Below are 20,140 nucleotides of genomic sequence, written 5' to 3' on the forward strand. Positions count from 1 at the left end.
CTCCTGCCTGCAGCACACACCCCAAGCTTTCAGTGGCTGTTTTGGGTGTATAAGGAATGTGCGACTGGACCCCCTGCTCATATTTTAAATTAAGTGCAAAGCAAACATTCTTTCAAGAAATTTTCTGCTTTGGCGTTCCCTTGCAAAGAAAGCTGCAATAGTAAAAACTACATAATTCCTAATTATTTAAAAAGAAAGAAATGTAAATAACCCAAGTGTGACAGGCTGTATAGGCCCCATCCAGTGACTGGCAGAGAGGAGAGGTTTTGTCATTTATATTTCTAGATAGTGTAAGCGTATTCAGACATTGATGCAATACAGTTGCCAAGCTGGGGTGATGGTAGAAATCCCTTCCATGTTAGCAGAAACTTATTCCCATGTCTCTGAGATGACAGGAGCTGGGAGCATTGAATAGGCAGCACACTCAAGTCTGAGCATAGAGCAGCTCCACTCTGGCAGATTAAAGCCTGGTGTTAAAGTGTTCCAAAGGGAGGTCTGAACAGTCAGCCACTAACAGGATTTGGTGGCTGTGATGTGGATTCACAGGGGCAGAAGGCTAAAGCAAAGGAACCATCAGGCATATTAAACCCCTTTAAATTTCGTATAAGGAAATGTTAGCACTTGAACACCTGGTAATTATCAGCTACAGGTTGTAGGCCCATACCCCTGTACCAATGATGAGAGAAGAAATATCACTGTTTAGGCTTCCTATTTTCAGCATGTAGGCTTTTAAAAATCCAGAAAAAGGCATCAAGAAGAGGGCTCTTTAATAATCAGTGCCGATGAAAAGCCCATTTTTCCTTAAAGAGCTCTGCATGTATTCATGTGGTGCTCAATACACATGTCTGTGGGTACGGCTACACTACGGGATTATTCCGATTTTACATAAACCGGTTTTGTAAAATAGATTGTATAAAGTCGAGTGCACGCGGCCACACTAAGTACATTAATTCTGTGGTGTGTGTGTGTCCATGTACCGAAGCTAGCGTCAATTTCCAGAGCATTGCACTGTGGGTAGCTATCCTGTAGCTATCCCATAGTTCCCGCAGTCTCCCCCGCCCCTTGGAATTCTGGGTTGAGATCCCAGTGCCTGATGGGGCAAAAAACATTGTCGTGGGTTGTTCTGGGTACAGCCTCACTCCTCCCTCTGTGAAAGCAGCAGACAACCGTTTCGCGCCTTTTTTTCCTGGGTGAACTGTGCAAACGCCATAGCACAGCAAGCATGGACCCTGCTCAGATCAAGACCGCAATCGTGGACGTTGTAAACACCTCGCGCATTCTCGTGCAGTCTATGCTGAACCGGGACCTGCAAAGCCAGGCGAGGAGAAGGCGGCTACGGCAGAGCAGTGACGAGAGTGATGAGGACATGGACACAGAATTCTCTCAAACCGTGGGCCCCTGTGCTTTGGAGATCCTGCTGGTAATGGGGCAGGTTCTAGCCATTGAACGCCGATTTTGGGCCCAGGAAACAAGCACAGACTGGTGGGACCGCATCATTTTGCAGGTGTGGGACGATTCGCAGTGGCTGCGAAACTTTTGCATGCGTAAGGGCACTTTCATGGAACTTTGTGACTTGGTTTCCCCTGCCCTGAAACGCCATAATACCATGAGAGCAGCCCTCACAGTTGAGAATCGAGTGGCAATAGCCCTCTGGAAGCTTGCAACGCCAGACAGCTACCAGTCAGTCGGGAATCAATTTGGAGTGGGAAAATCTACTGTGGGGGTTGCTGTGATGCAAGTAGCCAAAGCAATCATTAAGCTGCTGCTACGAAAGGTTGTGACTCTGGGGAATGTGCAGGTCATAGTGGATGGCTTTGCTGCAATGGGATTCCCTAACTGGGGGGGGGGGGGATAAATGGAAACCATATCCCTATCTTGGCACCGGAGCACCAGGGCACCCAGTACGTAAACCGCAAGGGGTACTTTTCAATGGTGCTGCAAGCACTGGTGGATCACAAGGGCCGTTTCACCAACATCCACGTGGGATGGCCAGGAAGGGTTCATGACGCTCACGTCTTCAGGAACACTACTCTGTTTAAACGGCTGCAGCAAGGGAATTACTTCCCAGACCAGAAAATAACAGTTGGGGATGTTGAAATGCCTATAGTTATCCTGGGGGGACCCAGCTTACCCCTTGATGCCATGGCTCATGAAGCCATACACAGGCAGCCTGGACAGTGGTCAGGAGCTGTTCAACTACAGGCTGAGCAAGTGCAGAATGGTGGCAGAATGTGCATTTGGCCGTTTAAAGGCACGCTGGCGCACATTACTGACTCGTTCAGACCTCAGCCAAACCAATGTCCCCATTGTTATTGCTGCTTGCTGTGTGCTCCACAATTTCTGTGAGAGTAAGGGGGAGCTCTTTATGGCGGGGTGGGAGGCTGAGGCAAATCACCTGGCCGCTGATTACGCACAGCCAGACACCAGGGCGATTAGAAGAGCACACCACGAAACGGCGCACATCAAAGAAGCTTTGAAACCGAGTTTCATCACAGGACAGAGTACAGTGTAACTGTTGTGTTTGTTTCCTCTTGATGAACCCCCTCCCCTTGATTGACTCATTCCCTGTAAACAACCCATCCTCCCCCCTTTGATTACAGCTTGCTTAAGGAAATAAAGTCACTATCATTTAAAAATCATGTATTCTTTATTAAAAAGTCATTATAAAAGGAGGGAGAGAATTGACAAGGTATCCCGGGTGTGGTTTGGGAGGAGGATAGGAGGGAAGGAAAAGGCCACTAAAAATATTTCAAAGTAATGACAGCCTTTTGGTTGGGCTGTCCACAGGGGTGGAGTGGCAGGTGCACGAAGCCTTCCCCTATGCATTCTTACACATCTGGGTGAGGAAGATATGGAACGTGGTGAGGGTGGTTACACAGGGGCTGCAACGGCACTCTGTGACCCTGCTGCTCTTCCTGAAGCTCCACCAGACGTCGGAGGATGTCAGTTTGATCACGCAGGAGCCCCAGCGTTGCATCCCGCCACCGCATATCTTCCTGCCTACACCTCTGATCTTCCTGCCGCCACCTCTCATCTCGAGTGTCCCTCCTGTCCTCATGTTCACTAGCATCTTTCCTGTAATTTGATACCACGCCCTTCCACTCATTCAGATGAGCTCTTTCATTGCGGGTTACTTCCATGATTTCCGAGAACATGTCGTCTCGCATCTTTTTTTTCCTCCGCCTTATCTGAGATAGCCTTCGGGAAGGAGTAGGGAGGCTTGAAAAATTTGCAGCTGCATGAGGGACGTAAAAAAGGGAGAGAAGTATTTTAAAAGATACATTTTACAGAACAATGGTTATACTCTTTCACAGTGAACAACACTATTCACCTTACATAGCATGTGATTTCACTACAAGGTCCCATTTTGCATCTTAATATTTAGTGCCTGCGGCTCTGGTGTTACAGATCTCACAGATGCAGGTCCGGGCAGCAGAATTCAGCTTGCATGCAGCCATGGTAAGCCATTGTCTTTCAGCTTCTGCAGCCTTCATATACACAGTGCCCTCCTTTCCCAAATACCAAGCAAAGCCTGTTCAGTGCTGCTTCTTTCCTGTTAACATGCAGCAGCAGAAACCACTCCCCCATCCAATTCTCTGGGATGATCGCTTTACCCCTCCCCCCACCGCATGGCTGGTATCATGGAAGATCACTGCTAATCACCCCCCCTTCCCCTCCCCCCCACCGCATGGCTGGTAGCAGGGAAGACCCTGCTAACCAAACGTGAAAAAGCTCAGCGCCATTACCTCCCCTCCCCTCCCCTGCTTGGCTACCTGCAAGGAAGGATTTCTTTTAAGCAACAGGCAAACAGGCCAGTAGGAATGGCCATCTCTGTCCCTTTAATTAAATTCCTGAATTTCAACCAGGTTACCATGAACGATATCACTCTCCTGAGGATAACACAGCGAGATAAAGAACGGATGTTGCTTGAATGCCAGCAATCACCGGGACCATACGCAGCTAGGCTTTGTCATGCAGTGATACCAGATTACTTGCTACATGCATGGTGTGGTAAAGTGTCCTACCATGGTGGACGGAACAAGGCTGCCTTGCCCAGAAACCTTCTGCAAAGGCTTTTGGAGTACCTCCAGGAGAGCTTCATGGAGATGTCCCTTGAGGATTTCCACTCCATCCTCAGACATGTTAAACTTTTCCAATAACTGTACTGGCCACGAATGCATCCCAAGTCCTCAGGGCAAATCAATCATTAAAAACGCTTGCTTTTAAACCATGTTTTATATTTACAAAGGTACACTCACCAGAGGTTGCTTCCATGGCTTCATTGTCTGGGCTACTGGCTTGGGAGGGCTGGGAGGGTAATTCCGTCTGGGTGAGAAAAAGCTCCTGGCTGTTGGGGAGAATGGAGTGCTGTGTGCTCTCTGCAAGCTCGTCCTCCTCTTCCTCCTCCTCATCTTCCCCATCCGCAGAATCCTCAGCCATGGCTGAGATTACCACCCCCCACCTCGGAATCCACAGACGGTGGGGTACTGGTGGGGGACCCCCCCCCCCAGAATTGCATGCAGCTCAGTGTAGAAGCGGCATGTTTTCAGCCCTGCGCTGGATCTACCGTCTGCTTCTTTGGTTTTCTGATAGGCTTGTCTGAGCTCCTTAACTTTCACTCTGCACTGCACTGAGTCCCTGTTGTGTCCTTTCTCCATCATGGCCTTGGAAATTTTTTCAAATGTTTTTTCATTTTGTCTTTTGGAACGGAGTTCTGTTAGCACAGAGTCCTCTCCCCATATAGCGATCAGATCCAGTACCTCCCGTGCGGTCCATGCTGGAGCTCTTTTTCGATTCTCAGGAGACTGCATTGTTACCTGTGCTGCTGAGCTCTGCGTGGTCACCTGTGCTGGTGAGCTCTCCACGCTGGCCAAACAGGAAATGAAATTCAAAAGTTCGCGGGGCTTTTCCTGTCTACCTGGCCAGTGCATCTGAGTTCAGATTGCTGTCCAGAGCGGTCACAGTGGTGCTCTGTGGGATACCACCCGGAGGCCAATACCGTCGATTTGCGGCCACACTAAATCTAATCCGATATGGTAATACCGATTTCAGCGCTGCTCCTCTCGTTGGGGAGGAGTACAGAAACCGGTTTAAAGAGCCCTTTATATCGATATAAAGGGCCTCGTTGTGTGCACGGGTGCATTAAATCGGTTTAACTCTACTAAAATTGGTATAAACGTGTAGTGTAGACCAGGCCTGGGACTATCAGCCCTGCCCCCTAATACCGCTCCTCAGTGTGATATTGACTGGGGCTAATGCTGCATGAAACCAAGAGCTGCATGAAAATAATGTTTTGTGCATATCGGTATAAACTAATATCAGTACAAATTATTATTTACCTCTGCGTTAGGGGTTTGGGAATTAGTCACTAAATATCACCTTAAATCTAAAATTATCAGCCCTAATTACAACCAGTCATAATAACTACAACCTAGTTCATTTTTTTATCTTTGTTTATTACAGTAGTGTAAGTCATAATGTATCTGTTCATTTTGCAAGGCTGAGTCAAAGGCAGTTACTACAATAAGAACTGTGCACATCTTCACAGTAATTAATTACATATCTAATAGTTCTGTACAGTAGGGAGATGCCTTTTAACTCCATTGAAATGCATTAGATTAGGAGTGTTTATTGAAGGCAAATAGAAAAAAAATGGTAAATATTTTTGTTAAAACATACTGACTGTGATGATTTAACCATTATCAAATCCTAACATTATTGTGATTTGACTATGGCACCATAAGTGACACCCCTATTCTTACAGAAAGCGTAATTGGTCCTTAAAAGAGAGCACAAGCCATCAAACACCAGTTTTACGACTTATCCAAAGGACATCATCTTGGTCATGTGTTAAACTGAAACCTCTTTTAAAATTATATGAACATTCTCTGATTGGTCTCCTATTCTGATATCTGAATGTTAAGGGCCAGATTATGAATGGGGAAACAGATCACGGGGAGTCTTCCTCCTCCTTTGCTCACCTGAGCTGGGGAGCATGCAGAGAGCACAAGGCGAGTGCTGGTGGATGTGCTAGACTTCCCATGAAACCTACTGCTGTGCTAATCCTAAATTTCAGTGCTAGGTAAAATTTTAAGGAACAATTACAAAATCCTTGAAGAATGAGGTTCAGTATGAAAATACTGGTATGCCCTCATGGACTGCAGTTTTACTAGTAAGAACTGCTGTAGGACATGCAGAGAAGAGGGAGACTTACCCCATGCCCAGTTTTAATTTTTTTGGCATGGGCAGCCTGCATACCTGAGTATGAAAGTTCTGTAAAATGAGAGAATAGAGGCTCTGTGCAGCGTATATGCTTCTGAGTATAAAGACTGCAGAGATATTTAGTGAACTGAATCCTTCTCCGTGATGCAGTCACAGTGCACACTATAAGCTTTCTCTGCCCTCAGGTTTGCAACCTGACTCCTAATCAAGCCAACATTCACCATTCCAGCACCTTCAGTCAGTGTGAAAATTTTAATACCTGCAGCATAGAGTTGGTCCCTCAAAGCAGAAAATAAAGAATGTCCTTACACCTCTAAACAGGCAAAAGCTTCTGGGTCACAAAATAGCTATGCTGAATGTCTGCTGTAGAGAAGCTTGCAATGATGTAGCTTTCAGCCTGTCGCCACCAGAGAACATCAGAGTGAAACAGACAAAGGATTGATTTGCCAGAAATGTTCTATTCCCATGAATGAGAGTGTTTTTGGAACAGTCACTGAAGAGAATTTATTGTGGGCCAAATCCTGCAGTCTTTACTTAATTTACTTGGTTCTCAACATGCAAAACTCCCACTGTGAAGGCAATGTGAGTTTTGGCTGAGTACAGACTTGCAGGATCAGCCCAGCATATTTCTTCAGTGTAAGTAGCACCTACTTACAAGTTCTGTGAGGGAAAAAAATTAGGGGCAGGGCAGTTCAGCAACAACCTGCAGGATATTTACTGTTGTTCAGTTTCACAAGTTTAGGTGAAACAGCTGGGGTATGGATTTCAGAGGGGTAGTCGTGTTAGCCTGTATCAGCAAAAACAATGGCATAAGCTTTCATGGGCTAGAACGCACTTCATTAGATGCATGAAGTGAAAAATACAGGAGCCGGTCCTAAAGCTTGAGTAACTCCAATCCTTTCACAGTGACAAGCTGTGAATTAGTTTAAAGATGAAATTCTGTTTTCCCACCATAAAAGAGAGCACAGATGATAAAGTTTGGTGCGCAATCATTTTTTTCTTTTCTTTTCTTTCTTTTTTTCCCAAGGAACCTCCAAAGTCTTTCATGCCATTTTAGGCTTTAAGTGATTCATAGTCCATCTGAAAATTAATAAATAGCTGACTCCTGGAATTAATTTCTAAGATGAAAACCTTTGTTTCTGAATATATGACTTTTTTCTGCTGATGATGGGTTACTTAAAATGATGTCACTTCAAGGACATCTCTTTTTTCCCCCGTCCTCCTCCTCTTTCACTGTAAAACTGACTTTCATTAGTGTGCAAAATTATACTGGACTGAATGGCTTGCCTTCAAAGTAGACATAAGAGTGCCTGTGTGTACTCCACACCACGATAAAATGCTGTTTGATTGCCTCTTCCCAGCTGGTTCCCTTAGAGGTGCTAAAGTGGTGGTGTGATGGGGAGGCAAGAAATTGCCTGACCAAGAAAAACTAAGGCTGAACTTTGCTGAAAGACTGTGCATGCAGCTCCTTTTGGCAGCCGTTGTTTGTCCTCAGGATGTCTGAAATAAACCCTGCATAATAAAGGCGGGCGGGGGGAGGCGAAAGCGCGAGAGAGCAGGCTCCTTCATGACCGCTGCCAGTGTGGCTGAGGTGCTTGGCGCTGGTGTAGCAGCTCCTGGGCGGGGGGGCTGAGGAGGAGGAGAGGCCACTGAAGGGTCACCCAGCGCTGGGGGCCTCAGCAACAGCAGCCAGTGAGGGCGAGCTGCCCAAGCCTGCCTCTGCGAGCCTACGGGGGTGGGACCCTGGGCTCCAGCCGCCTGATTGTTGGGAGGGAAGGAGCCGCTCTTGCTGGAGTGACTGGAGATGGATCGAATTACACCATTTGCTGTGCGCGCGTTTGTTTTGCTCCCGGTTTGTCCCGGCGCTCCCAGAGCTGGCGGGGTTCAGGATTACGCTGGAGCAGCCCGACGCTAGCCTCCGGCTTTGGGTTTTGCCGTAGCGCTCGCCTTCCCTTATGAGGTAAGCGCTTCGTTTGCAGCCCTCGGCGCTGGCAGAGCTGAGGCTGAGCCGCGGCAGCAGCCGCATCTGTTGCCGTCGCTGGCTGCACAGTGGCCAGGCTAGTTTTGCAGTGCGCATTGCCAGGCTGGCGTGTAAGGGACAGAAATAGGCTGAGCAAAGGTTATTTTTACTTGCTTGTTGCCGACTCTGCGTGACTGGGGGGAAGGGGGAGCGAGGAGGAGACGGGAGAGAGGGTAAAAACTTCCCAGCCTCTGCAGGGACGGTGCCGAGCCCGTCCCCGTCTGCGCGGTGATTGCATCGGCGTTAGAGGCTGCGTCCCCGGGCTGCGCCGCGCAAGTTGGTCTCGGGAGCCTGCTGGTGTTTATTTTGGGTACAGGTAGGTGGGTCCGAGGCCGGCGGGGAGGTGCCGTATAGAGGGCATTGGCACCGAGCCGGGCTGGGCTGGAAGAGCTGCGGGCTGTGCTGGGGAGGGTTTGTTTTGAACACCTCCCCCCCCCGGCTGTGCCAGCCCGCGCTGCCCGTTGTGGGCTGGGGAAACCTGGCAGGAGGCACCGGCCACAGAGAGCCCTTAGCAGCCAGCCTGCTGTGGGGACCCTGGAGCGCACAGCCGCGGGGGGGAGCAGCGGGCCGGGACGGGGGCAGCAACTGGAACTACCTGTTACTCCTGCCGCGGTGCTGGCAGCCTCCTGCCGTGCCCCGCTGCATGGTTCCCCCGCCGCTCCCCAGCACTGCCTCGCGTGCCCTGCTCGAGCCAGTCCTGCCACTGCCAGGCGCCGCCGCTCCCCCAAAGCAGCCGTCCCTGTTCCAATGGCGCCCTCTCCTGCGCCCCTCCCTGGGCACGTTAAGTGGCTTTGAGGTTGCATGTGAATTACTCAGCCGCTCGTGAATTCAGGAGAGCAGGGGGTGCAGCACTGTGTGTGTGTGTGTGTTGAGAGCCATTGAACCAACCTGTAAACCCCGGAGATAATGGAACCCACGTCAAGCCAGGGGGTGCAGGAGCACCCACCACTACCCCTAGTTCCAGCACCTACGGGAGAGCGCTTGCCACGCCTGGGCTAGCAGGCTGCGAGCTTCCTGATGGCGGGGGCATGCAGCGCCCGTGCCCAGCGAGCCCTGGTGCTGCCTGCCTGGGAAATTCCTCTGCGTGGCAGCTCCAGTCTGCTGCTCCCGTCGGAGCCGGATCAGGCCCCTCTGTCCCCCGTTAGAAATGATTTATTGGCTAATCTTGGCCGAACCTTCGTGGTTCCACCAGTAGTCGGTACTAGTCACGCGTTGGGAGCCAGAGGGAGCTATATTTCAAGCTACCATCAATTATGGATGGAAACAAATAAGAGAGTCAATTCTGCATTATCCCTTTGCAATGGCAAGAATATCTTAACCCTTTCACCCTGCTCGCCTGATGGCAGCAACGTTTTGTTTAAGTGTAAAGTGGCGAAACTTTGTTTCGGTTCTGCAGCAACTGGTACAGCCGCTTATACAGAGAAATTAGCAGTGGGTTGCAGCTGCCTTTATTATTTATAAACCCTGGATAGAAATGAAAGGGTGCGTAGCTATTTCTAGGTGGAGATTAGTCCTGTGTTTTAAAAGGGATCTTTTTCAAATGCCCTGTCATTGTGTTTTGTATTTTATGTCTCTGCTACATAAACATATCGTATGGCTGGAAAAATGCAATTAAATGCTTTAAGCTTCTGAATTTAATTAATTCAAAACACTATAGTTTCAAGTGTGTAGCATGCATATAGCACTCCAGTAAGGTAGAGGACATAGAGGTTCTCTGGTCTCCAAATTGTTTAATAGTGTTGGTCAAATTCTGCTAGTTTTAGGTCTGTGAGAAACCCCCAAGCAAAATTTGGCCCTCAATGTATAAAATAGCTACATACACACACACATCTATGCAGACAGATGTACTTGCTCAGGCATGTGTCAGCAGAAATGTGACTGTTCGTAATGTATACAGATGTAGTACTTACTATGCAATCAGTACTGTAGTTTATATGTATGCCCCACACAATCCCAGCGACCAATATAGAGAATTTGCAGCAAAGAACTGTCGCTGAAAAATTAATCATCCTTGACTTATGTAAAATCCATGACATTTTGCTTAGTTATTTTCAGGGGGGGAAACATGTCTGTACTAGAATAACTTTAGCTCTGCATTAAGTTATTAGTGTTCCAAAGAAGCATGAACGTCTTTTAGTAATGGCATTAATTCTTCTTCTTCTAAGTGTTGTTGTCTTGATGGAATTTCTTCCTAATTCTACAGAGGCTTTTTAATACTTGTGTATCACTCTCATGGAAATCCTTTTATTGAGGATTTTTCCAAGATTCCTTCTTTATATTCTTAAGAAGTCTGGAAGCTCATTATGAGGCTGTACTAGCTCTGTAGTGGCAAAAGGCTTTTATTTGGCTTTATTCACGCTATAAAAATCTATCCACCTCAAATGTGTATGTATCTAATTCAGTAAATTAAGCTGTATACAATCATGTTTAATATAGTGAGTGACAGGCATATTCTGTTATGTTGGCAGATATTGTATAAGCATTTACTCTGGCTTGGACAAATAGAAATTGCCAGATGAGCCCTGTGATTTTTTTCTCTATATAATCATAAACTTTAACACTTCTTATAGGAACTAATACACTTGGCTGTTTTAAAAACAGAAAGAAAGAGTTTGCATTAGGAATTTACTAACATTTTTAAATTAAGTAGATTGAATTTGTTTTCAAAGGATAGCCAGAACTGTAACGCAGAGGCTTTAAATTGGGTTATTTAACAGGCTGCTCACTTTCAGCTGCATCTTTAGTTACACTGAACTACCATCCTCCTTCATATCCTGCAGTCTGTCACTACCTCTTCATTTCTGCTAGGGACACAACAAAGATATCATCATCATCTAAACATGCTTTGTGTGATGCAGGAGGGTGTGCTAGGAATACAGTGACCAGCTTTGTCACAGCTCCACAAGCCAGCTGTGTGGCTGCATTTGTTTCAATCACTGATGCCCTTTTAGCTGGACCATCTAACATTTCTTCCTCTTTTGTATGGCTGATTTGTTATGAGTGTGGCAGCAAACACCTTAGCCCTTGGAACTGCTAGAACTTTGATCTAGTCTTATGAAGTTCACACATTTAGAAAGAATGCTTAATTATGTGTCCAATTCACTATGTCTAAATAGGTTCTAGCTCAGAAATGTACCATCAAATGAGATACAGGATGGTAAAGTAGTAGTAGTAAAAAATCACTTAAAAATCTTAAACTACAAGGCTCCATGTAGATATGACTAATTGTCACAACTGCTGGTCTGATTACATGCATGTTTTAAATTACTGCACTTAACACAGGAATGGGTCTTGCTCACATTGAAGGCAATAGGAGTTTTGCCATGGAAGTAGGCTACGGCCCCCTTTTATATACATATTGAAAATGGCTTGGTTACTCTTCTTTCTGAAAAAGAAACAAAAAATCTCCGGCAAGAAATCACATGACAAGCATATGTGGATATCGCCACTTCTTACCATGCATGTTATGGTGAGTAAAATGATAAAAAGTAGCTTTGCTTCAATTTTTGTCTTTGCCTTGTAAGACCAAGGAAATACTTGCATTGTTTGTTTATTGCCCAACTGGTCCCTAATATTTACCAACAAACATTTTCATTTTTTTGCTTTGATTAATAAATACAAGAGATTAAGGAGGGGGACGGACTGCCCTGTTTCTTGCTTAGCAACTAAACAAGAAAATAAGACGATGATCACATACTATAACTCCAGTAAGAAGTGTAAACATATATCCTGCTATTGGAGAAATTAAAAAATTGTCCCAAGAACAGTCAAGGAAAAGATGGAAGGCATAATATTTGCAATGGGTAATACAAGCAGTCCTATATGTAATTAAAACAGTGCAAATGTTGATCTAATCAAAACTGCTGTTAGAAAAGATTATCTCTTTTATGCATCAGATAAGCTTGCTGCTGTTACAGTTAAAATCCGTCTAAGCCATTTTATTAAGTTACTTGTTCTGTGAATAGCTGCCAGCTTCAAGTTCAAGTTCGCATGTCACATGAAAAATGTTCAGTGAAAATCATATTGCTAGCTTTATGATGCTATTTTCAATAGCTGTGTGTATTGTCTGCCTTAGTTCACTTTTCCTTGTCATGCCTTGACAGTAATTATAGTACAGCTAATAACAAAAGTTGATTCAGTTTATTCAAACAAGAAAACTGTTAAATTGTCTAACGTCCAAAGGCAAATGTTTGTCTAACTAGAGAGATCAAATCTGGAGTGTCCATATGTAACATATGAGGTGTGTTTATTTCCCCTAACTTTTCTGTTCTATTAGGCTTTTGTTAACTAACCTAGATTAGCATTTTAACAACCCTGAAGTGAACTTCTGCCATTCTTTCTACTTGGGCACTGTGTGTAGATCATCCATCATTCTGTCCTTGGCCACAACAGGCTACTGGCTTCATAACCATTTGGAGCTACACAGAAACCATCCGACTGTGAACAGCACAGCTGGCTACAGCAATTTTGTCTTCCATACCACTGGCAGCATTGTCTGGCTATGGTAACTAAAGTTAACATCCACAACATGAAGTTTCTTTTGTTCGGCAGGTTTGGCCTTGCCCTGAGGCAGCTCAGTGGCCACACCTGCACAAAAGTCACAAAATGGTTACTAGAAATAAAAGGCACCAATGGACAATTTTAAAAAACCTGGCTTCAGGATCACAATCTGTTGCTTAGAGCGTGATTATTAATTCAGTTATTACTTGAATGAGAACATTTTATTCAAATCCTACTCGGTTTCAGTTTGGAGATTATGGCATATTTTGAAAAAAGATAAAGGAACAGAACTTGCTTTGACTCAGCCAGTCAAACTGCCAAAGAGCACAGAAAGGAAGAGAAGACTTATTCCATGTATTCTACATGTTATTGCAAAAGCTCTTTTCCTTCCACAACGGGAAACATGTGACTTAGCAGAATCAGTGCCCAGAATCTAATAGTTTCAACAGATGCTTTTTGCAGATTTAGGTACTTAATAATAAAAGAACTACAGACATTCCAGTATTTGTTGCTTTACTCCTGAACTGTGCTAAGAAAGCCAGGTAACCAGCAAGTGAATACAGTCACGGCTCTATTGTAATCTTACTTGTTGGGGTGTTAGCATAATTCAAACAAGTTGGCCTAACTGGCTGTCTCTTGGTGGAAATCCATGGCTTTCAAGAAGTAGGGAGGTCAAGAAGTGTTATCAAAAATGGGGGGGAGGGAGAAAGTAAGGGAGGGAGAAAGTGGAAAAAGGGGAGGAGCACACAACTTAAGTAAGCGAGTGACATTTGTTTTGTCCAGAATGTTGAAGAACATTGTAAATTAAATCAGTCCCTAGACAGCTTTGATTTATATACTTACACAGCAGATTGCCCTTGGTCTGTCTGACCCTGGTAACATTACAGAGGTCATATTTACAAACAGATATTCTTCTTGACTAATGGGTAATTACTGAATAATGTTATTTTCTGCCATTTCTGTACAGGTTTTTCTTAAACACAAGCCATACAGTTCATCTCTTTTCTTCAGCTGAAATAACTGTGACAACATCCCTCTTGTAGTATTTTGAGTAGTAGTAATGTGCAAGATCATGTCCCAGGCCCTCCCATTGGTAGGATTCCCCTCAGAGTTTACAGTGCCATAAAACAAATGGTACTTATCTCACTTTTCTAAAACATCTCTGCATTAGAGCCTTATTCAGGACCGGTGCTAGGGTTTTGAGCGCCCTAGGCGGACGGCAATTTCGCCGCCCCGCATGCTGGTCCCGCGGCTCCGGTGGAGCTGCTGCAGTGGTGCCTGTGGGCGGTCCGGTGCTCCGCGGCTCCGGTGGAGCTGCCGCAGTGGTGCCTGCGTGCGGTCCGGTGCTCCGCGGCTCCGGTGGAGCTGCTGCAGTGGTGTCTGCGTGCGGTCCGGTGCTCCGCGGCTCCGGTGGAGCTGCTGCAGTGGTGTCTGCGTGCGGTCCGGTGCTCCGCGGCTCCGGTGGAGCTGCTGCAGTGGTGTCTGTGTGTGGTCCGGTGCTCCGCGGCTTCGGTGGAGCTGCCGCAGTGGTGCCTGTGGGCGGTCCACCGGAGCCGCGCGAGCAGCTGACCGTCTGCAGGCATGACTACGGCAGCTCCACGGGAGCCCCTCCAGACACCCTGGGCTGCCAGCTGCCGCGGCGGCGCCCTGACCCAGGGTCAGGGTGCCTCCGCAGCAGCCTGGGGTTTCCCTGGGCCAGGGGACCCCTGCCCCTGGGCTGCCGGCATGGCGCCCTGACCCAGGGGACCCCCTGGACTGCTGGCTGCTGCCAGCAGCTCAGACTCCCTCTCTGTCCCAGCAGCAGCGGCTGCTCAACCATTTAAAAAAAAATTGGGGGGTGCTTTTTGGTGCCCTCAAATCTCGGCGCCCTAGGCAACCGCCTAGTCCGCCTAAATGGTTGCACCGGCCCTGGCCTTATTGAGAGTCACCTCCCCCATATTGGTATGCGAAGATCCATCATGTGTTCTGGTCCCTTTTCCCAAGGATGTTTATTGGCATTGCAGTTAATCAGGCCCTAGGAATATTACCACATGGACAGATGATGTTGCTGCTACTCCACTATGTACTGTGACATACACTAGTCATAGAGTCAGAAGAAAATTCTTGTACTCATGTTTGAAATCCTCCTTCAATCCTTTGGTCAAACACTACCCAGGCACCAGTGTGCCTTTGTGTACTTTGGGTTGTTCTGGGAGGCTGCAGAGGAGAAAAAAAGTATATATATATTTAAATTTCAAATGCCAGAATAAGATCCTAAGCATACATATAAGAGGTAAATTTTCAGGGTGGTATAAAACCTTAGCTGGTGTTTTGAAAACATTAAAGTGTCAGTAAAGTAGCCATTACTCTGCCCATTATTGTAGGCTGTATTTTAAAAAAAAATTTAAGGGACACATCTGCAGTGCATGTCTCCACAGTTGAATAGCACACAATTAAATGGATGGGCATAAGATCTTACTACTACCCTGGCTAGAGCAGGCTTGGTAATTTACAGAAGTGATGCATTCAGTGTCTAGGATCAGATAATCAGCAGCCCAGTACAGAATCACTCTCCAGTCCCTGCAATTGGCTAAGAGCCAGCTTTTTTGCAACTATAGCTATTCTGTGTATTACCACTTGGAGAAAGGGCGCTGAGGTGAGAGGGGTAGGATAAGAGTGTGAAAGTTGTCAACAGTGAGAGAACAGTGTCCCCAGGCACCTCATGAAAGGAGTAATAAGAAAAAAAATCATCTTACAGAGTTGAATGGTTTAGTTCAGTTTGCAAAGATCTGCTTCTCCATGACAGCTCCTTAAATCCAACACGTGTATTGAAGATTAAGAAACTTGAAAGGCTAGTCATTTGTTTTTGCTGACTAAATCATATACTTCCATGATGTAAATGCTGTGCAGATATTTTTAGGAATACATTTTTTGATTTAATGATAACCTAGGACAAGGATAATCAAATCACATGCTTCGGGGATTAATCTGATTCCCTGCAGAGGGTGGGATAGAAAGTTTTGCTCTTTATAAACAGCTATACAAGTTTTTTTCAAGATGTGCAGTGGATGGTGTTTTCCTTCCCCTGAAGCATCAGGCTTTGCTCCCTGCCAAAGAGAGGATACTGGACTAGATAGAGCAGTGGCCTGGCATGGAAAAACTACCGTCATATATTTATTTCATTTTTTGCAGCATACATATAGTTGTTTCATGCAGTTGTAGAGATAGATATATACACATGCACACATATATTTTGTTTGGGTCAGATGTACTTGTTCATTCACACAGGCCCAAATTCATCTCTGTGCTGGAGCTATTTGTAACACAACAGCTGAGGGCAGTGGTCTATGCCCCCCTATTCACAGTCTGCGAGAGCAATTATGGGAGGAAGGATGGTATAGTGGTCAGGGTGCTAGCTGGGAACTTAGAATACCTAGATTCAATTCTCTTTTCTGCTACAGGCTTCCAGTGTGACCTTGTGCTAATCAATTATCCTCTCTGCACCTCAGTTTCCCAATGGGTAAAAGTTTCTCCTTACCGCATGTAGATGGGCTAGCGCCTCCTGCTGGTTATCCTGGGAATTAGCTCACTGCAGCCCAGAGCGCCCTCTGCAGGTCAGTGATCTGCCTTCCAGCTACTGGTCCCCCATGTCCCTCCCAGGACCCCGGTGCCCCTTTAACTGGGTCTCCCCTTCCCAGGGGAATCCCCACCCCACTATCCCCCCCCTTTGCCTCAATATTGGCTAATGCCCAGAATCACCCTGTTCACTGGGGCAGACTGCAGTATCAGCCACTCATCATAGGCAAAGGGGTTTGGATCTGCTGCCTTTGCCTACCCCTGGGCTGCCCCCTGCAACCCCCAGTACCTCTTGGATTAATGCTAGGCCGCAGCCTGGGGCTTTCCAGGCAGGAGCTCCCCAGCTCCTCTGCCTTTCCCCAGCCCTGATCTACTCTAGGTCTCTTGTCTAGCTCCCTACAGCCAGGCCCTTCTCCCTTTGGCTCCCAGCCTCTTTATAGGGCCAGCTGGGCTCTGATTGGGGCATGGCCCAGCTGCAGCTGCTTCCCCCAATCAACCCAGCTCTTTCCTTCCACCGCCGTAGCCCTCTGCAGGGCTGGCTCTAACCCTTCCCAGGCAGGAGCGGGTGACCATCCTGGTACACCGCACAATATCCTTGACGCTTTTGAGGAGCAGTGGGCACTGTCCGGGGTTCTCTGCTCGCTGTCCCCGTCAGGCTCCCTTCTTATGACCCTCTGACTGCACTCCTATCCCTGTTCTTTTATTAGTTGTCCCCCGAAATCAGTTGGGTTCAGAGGTCCTTTAGATCCTCCCCTTAGGCTGGGGGGTGGGGGGATCTGTTAGCAGTGGGCAGGCTTCCGCCCGCCCACTTCCCAGAAACCCAGTAGGTACACCGCACAATATGTTGTGAGGATACATACCTTTAAGATTTGGAGATGCTCAGATACTACAGTGATGTGAGCAATAGATATAAGAACCTGGCAGCTGGTGCACGCTGGCCCCATGTACAGCCTACAGCTGTCCTAAATTGTGCCCCTGTTGCAAAGAGACATGACAGTGGTGCAAGAACATCTACCATTCCTCCTTCAGTCTCCGAAACCCCACCCGCTCCTGCTGCAGGTGCCTCCTATTAGGGTGGGGATTAGAGCCAGCTTTGCAGCTCCCACAGATGGCCTTTTGCACCAGGAATATCCCGCCGTGGGTCACAGCACAATAATGAATTCCCCTTTCTCGCAGAATGTGTGCATGTGCATGTATATGATACATTTGCAAATATACATTCACAAACAACAAAAGTAGCAAATGTAATAATGTGATCCAAGTGTTCAGTGTTAGGCTAAAAAGAAACATCTGCCATTATGTGAAAATCTAGCGTGACTGGAACAGAGTCTGCATTTGATTAGACAATTTAAAAAATGTAAGACTTTATACTTGAGGGCAATGCTGCAAAACAATTGCACAGTACATGTTATAAAATTGGTTTGCCTTCACCAGATTTGATGCACTGTGTCTCAAATGCTAAATATGAAATGTCACATGGTAAATTAATGCTTTTTGATGTCATAGAGTAAATAAAAGCAACTGGGTAAACAATTACACAAAAGTTTAAATAACCCATGAGAGAGAAGAATATAATTCACAGTGCATTCTCTTCTCTAGCACAAGAGAAACATTCCCTACCACATTCTTTCCCTCTTGTAGTTAATCTTTAACACTCAACAAGATAATATTAAGAGTTAAGTTTAAGCTCCAGCTTTGTATACTTTTTCACGCCTGCATTTGCACATGCAGTTGATTGGTCTGACAAAAGTGGCAGAGCACGTTTTGCATATCCCAGTGGATCAGTTTAGTGACCAACTACTAGATTAATCCATAGAAGAGGCCCACATATATTCAAAACAGTTGTTCACCCATTTTTACAGGCTAAATCAAGTGTGGGGGCAAAATTTGAGGCTGGCTAAAAATTCAGCCTTCAATGTGTATACTAGTAACCCTGCTCCCAAGGTGCTTAGGAGGCTGTGATCTGTTTGTTGCCATATGTGACTCTTCTCTTTCCCTTCACCTTTTCTACCAGCCATTTACTTCCTCTTTGAAGTGCTGGCACTCCTGTTAGCCCGCTGTCCCCCACCAAAGCAGCATTCCCGACCAGCACCCTTCTAGCCAGCAGCCACACCACGACCTTGCACTGACATCGAGCAGCTGCAGTATCTTCCATCAGCACCACCCCCGCAACCCGGGTCAGCAATACAATGCAAGAGGTTTGGGATGGGGAGGAGGTGTGGAGGAGGATATTCTTCATGAAGCAAGATTCAGCGCTACATTGTCTGGGCCCCTGGCTGTTAGACAACAGATATGCCCCCTCCACAGTGCAATTCTCTCACTCCTCAGCATCCTACTCTCAGGGCACTAAGGGCCTCTCCAAATACCCTCCTTTCCATTTCAGAACATCTCAGCCCCCTTCTCCTGCAGGCATACCCAACCCTCACTCTCTCGTCCCTCATGGGCTGGCCCGAGGTGCTAGAGGACAGTGCTGATGCTTTGGGTAGGAGTCCTAGGGAGGGGCCATTTTCTCCATCGTTGAAAGATGGTAGTGCTCATGAAAGAGAGAAACTGATGATTCTGTAGCTGAATAAATTGCACCTTAGATCTACATTATATCCTCACTTGCACGCACTGGTTTATACCTGTCCCACAGCTCTCCTTGTCAAGGACTACTAACCATGCTGAAATGAATGGTGGTGTTGCAATATAAAATCAAGCACTATAGGTCTTGTATAAAAACAGTTGTTTATTTCACTTGTGACTCCCATCCACATTTGAAAGTTAGGTCTCCAGTCATGAAAGGTATCAGTTCACTTTGGCTTCAGTCTTTTTGTTTGTTTTTAAGTCTATATTAAAGCCTATATCTAATCATATAAATATTTGCATCATCATTAGAGAGCATGGAAACTCTTTAGATTTCAGTCTCAAAGAAACTTCACACCCAAAGGCAGGCACCCATGGAAAACAGTGGGCAACTTTGACATCCATTTAAAAATCACAGGAACATGGAAGTTAACTCTTAATGGGTCTCATGAAACACAGGTTCATGAGCTGAGAAAAAAACAGAAAAAAGAAAAATACCTGAGTATTGATGGACCCTGAAGTGTTATCTTGCTGGTAGGATTGGTCCCTGCAGGTCTGGACCAGAGCACTGAGTAGAAACTTGCATTATGGCTGTCTCTGCTGCACCTGTTCTGGGAATAAATGGAAGACCTACATCTCCAGGGCTGGCAATATGGCACTTTTCTAAAAACAAAGCAGCTACACACCAAAATCCGCTCTTCACTTTCATACCACACTGCTTGGGTGCTGTAACCAACACATTCATCATATCATAGAGCAGTCCCAGTCCAAGGCAAGCAGTTTACATTAGTAAAATGTAGGTCTGTTAAGATGGTTAATCAGAATACTGCATAAGCAAATGTACCTTGCACTTTGTCACCAAGCTCAGGCTCTGGCAAACTGTCAAAGGGAGTAAGTCCCACAGGAGCTATATTGAGAACAGCTCTGGCAGCAGATACAGCTTCAAAACAAAGTTTGCTTTCAACTGTAGAACATGTGTAATGCCCTGGCAATGGACAGAAAATGGAGTAACAAATCAAAAACCAACAATAATTGAAGGGATCACGTATGTTTTGGTCTAATCTTATTTCATTTTGGGCTGAAACTGCCTTGTCTGAGTAAATTTTTGATCATAAGAGAGTTCAGTTCTCAAAGTGTGTTTAATCAATCACTGAACGTTTGCATCACTATCAGGGGCAGCTCCAGGCACCAGCACGCCAAGCGCGTGCCTGGGACGGCAAGCCGTGGGGGGCGCTCTGCCGGTCACCGTGCGGGCGGCAGGCAGGTTGCCTTTGGCGG

General features: G+C 46.3%; 1 protein-coding gene across 8 annotated transcripts in view; it reads left to right on the forward strand.

The window, feature by feature from the left end:
• Positions 1-20,140, forward strand: part of SEMA6D (semaphorin 6D) — a 1,021,199-nt gene that overhangs the window by 974,743 nt on the left and 26,316 nt on the right. The window contains exon 1 of one of the 8 annotated variants that reach the window (XM_050966887.1): positions 7,804-8,182. The exons of 4 other annotated variants lie outside the window; for them this stretch is intronic. The gene's annotated coding sequence lies outside the window, so the exon portion shown is untranslated. Of the gene's footprint in view, positions 1-7,803; positions 8,183-8,234; positions 8,342-8,364; positions 8,559-11,690; positions 11,712-20,140 lie in introns of those variants that run through there. 3 more of the 8 variants (XM_050966893.1, XM_050966892.1, XM_050966894.1) reach the window with 3 other exon arrangements.

Source organism: Gopherus flavomarginatus, chromosome 9 (assembly GCF_025201925.1).
Source record: "Gopherus flavomarginatus isolate rGopFla2 chromosome 9, rGopFla2.mat.asm, whole genome shotgun sequence".
Taxonomy (NCBI): domain Eukaryota; kingdom Metazoa; phylum Chordata; order Testudines; family Testudinidae; genus Gopherus; species Gopherus flavomarginatus.